We start from the raw sequence: 2,946 nt of genomic DNA on the forward strand, positions 1-2,946 counted from the left end.
CAGATATCCCTGATTTTGGGCCCTTTCAGGCCGGCCAAAATCACATAAGTCTGTCATACGGATTTTGGGTCCTGAAAATGCTTGGCATGCGAATGGGTCCGTTGATTTTACCACATTGGATGTCAATGTTCATCTGGACTCTGAATGCAATCAGGGTCTTTCAATCAATGTAGCTTTGGGACGTATATCAACATACGGAACTCTCCAGGTTTGGACATTTGATTCCAAATATGGCATCTTTGATTAGGCATGTCAATATCCCTTTGGCACCTTTGATGTCAAATCTGGACCTTTGACTACCCTTCAGGGCTTCACATCATGTGCTTGGAAGTTTCAATATCAAATCTGGACTTCCATTTAGGACCTTTAATGTTACCATTTAGGAGCAATTGTCATTTAGGCATTTTGAACTCCTCCTTTGTGCCCTCAATATAAATCTGGTCCTTCTTCGATATCAACCTGGTGCTTTTTAGTCCACCCTCATCGTTGGAACTGACACATCAAGATCTCCCTTTATTTTGGGCCCTTCAGGCAAAATTCACACATTCATACTAAGTTTGGGTCCTGAAATGCTTGGCATGCTGAATTTGGGTCCTTTGATTCTTACCACTTGGACTCTCAATGTTTACATCTGGACCTTTGATGTCAACTTCAGGTGCTTTTCAGTTCATGGTTAGCTTTGGAAGGTTCATATCCACATCTGGACCTCCATGTTGGACCTTTGATACCAAATGATGGCATTTTGATTTTAGGCATGTCATTCCACTTTTGGCCCTTGATATCAAACTCTGGACCTTTGATGTCAACTTCAGGGCTTCACATCAATGTTAGCTTTGGGCAGGGTTATATCAACATGGACTTTCCATTTTAGGACCTTTAAGGTTCCTGAAGGCATTGTCCCATTTTAGGCATTTTGAATCTCTATGTGGCTCAGTTCAACATCTGGTCCTCATATCAACTGGGAGCTTTTAATTCACCTCAAATGTTTGGAACTGACACATCAAAATCTCACCTTTATTTGGGCCCTTTCAGGTCCAAAATCACATAGGCATACTAAGTTTGGTCCTGAAATGGTGGCATGCTGAATTTGGGCCCTTTGATTTTACCACTTGGACTCTCAATGTTCAATATTGGATCCTTTAATGTCAACGCAGGGTGCTTAAACATCAATGTTGGCTTTGGGGAAGGTTACATTACACATCTGGACCTCATGTTTGAACCTTTGATGCCCAATGATGGCATTTTGATTTTAGGCATTCAAATCCCCCTTTTGGCCCTTTGATATCAAACTCTGGACTTTGATGTCAACGTCAGGGGCTTTCACATCAATGTTAGCTTTGGAAGGTTATATCACATCTGGACCTCCATTTTAGCCTTTAATGTCCTCCTGAGGCATTGTCATTTTAGGCATTTGATCCTCTTGTGGCCCTCAATATCACATCAGGTCTTCGATATCAACCTTGGGAGCTTTATATCACCCTCAATTGGAACTGACACATCAAATCTCCCTTTATTTTGGGCCCTTTCAGGCCAAAATTCACCTCAGGCATAACTAGTGGGGTCCTGAAATGCGGCATGCTGAATTTGGTCTTTGATTTTACCACTGGACGTTCAAGTTTACGCTGACCTTTGAGTGTCAACTTCAGGTGCTTTCCATTTCAATGTAGCTTGGGAAGGTAATATCAACATCGGAACTCCCTGTTTGGACTTTGATACCAAATGATGGCATTTTGATTTTAGGCATGTCATTCCACCTTTTGGCCCTTGATATCAAACTCTGGGACCTTTGATGTCAACAGGTGCTTTCACATCAATGTTAGCTTGGGCAGGTTATATCAACATCTGGACTCTCTTTTATGACCTTTGATGTTCCATGATGGACATGCATTTTAGGCATTTTGAATCCCCTTTGTGGCCTCATGTCAACATCGGTCCTTCAATATAACCTTGGGAGCTTTATGTCACCTCAATCTTTGGAAGTGACACATCAACATCACCCTTATTTTGGGCCCTTTCAGCCAAAATCCACATTGGCATACTAACTTTTGGTCCTGAAATGCTGGCATGTGGAATTTGGGTCCTTTGATTTTACCACTTGGACTCTCAAGTTCAATCTGATCCTTTAATGTCAACGCAGGGCTTTAACATCAATGTTGGCTTTGGGAAGGTGACATAACATCGGACCCCAATTGTTGACCTGATGCCAAAGGATGGCATTTTGATTTTAGGCATGTCCAAATCCACCTTTGGCCCTTTGATATAAAACTCTGGACCTTTGATGTCAACGTCAGGTGCTTTCACATCAATGTTAGCTTTGGAGGCTTATCAACCATCTGGACCCCATTTTAGGACCTTTAATGTCCAGACGGCATTGTCATTTTAGGCATTTTGAATCCTCCTTTGTGGCCCTCAATATCAACATCTGGTCCTTCATATCAACCTGGAGCTTTATATCACCCTCAATGTTTGGAACTGAACATCAACATCTCCCTTTATTTTGGGCCCTTCAGCTAAATTCACATCTGCATGCTAGTTTGGGTCCTGAAATGCTTGGCTGCTGAATTTGTCCTTGATTTTACCTGGACTTCAAGTTTAGATCTGATCCTTTACTGTCAACGTCGGTGCTTTCATTCAATGTTAGCTTTGGGAAGGTAATATCAACATCTGGCCCTCATGTTTGAGCACTTTGATACCAAATGATGGCATTTTGATTTAGGCATGTCAATTCCACCTTTTGGCCCTTTGATATCAAGCTCTGGACCTTGATGTCAAGGCAGGTGCTTAACATCAAATGTTACTTTGGGCAGGTTTATACAACACTGGACTTTAACATTTTAGGAACCTTTAATGTTCCATGATGGCATTGTCATTTTAGGCATTTTGAATCCTCCTTTGTGGCCCTCGATGTCAACATCGGGTCCTTCGATATCAACCTTGGGAGCTTTT

General features: G+C 41.9%; 1 protein-coding gene across 1 annotated transcript in view; it reads right to left on the minus strand.

The window, feature by feature from the left end:
* The window catches only part of ahnak (AHNAK nucleoprotein), a 52,824-nt gene that overhangs the window by 31,430 nt on the left and 18,448 nt on the right, over positions 1 to 2,946 (minus strand).

This window comes from Etheostoma spectabile, chromosome 10 (assembly GCF_008692095.1).
Source record: "Etheostoma spectabile isolate EspeVRDwgs_2016 chromosome 10, UIUC_Espe_1.0, whole genome shotgun sequence".
Classification (NCBI taxonomy): Eukaryota; Metazoa; Chordata; class Actinopteri; order Perciformes; family Percidae; genus Etheostoma; species Etheostoma spectabile.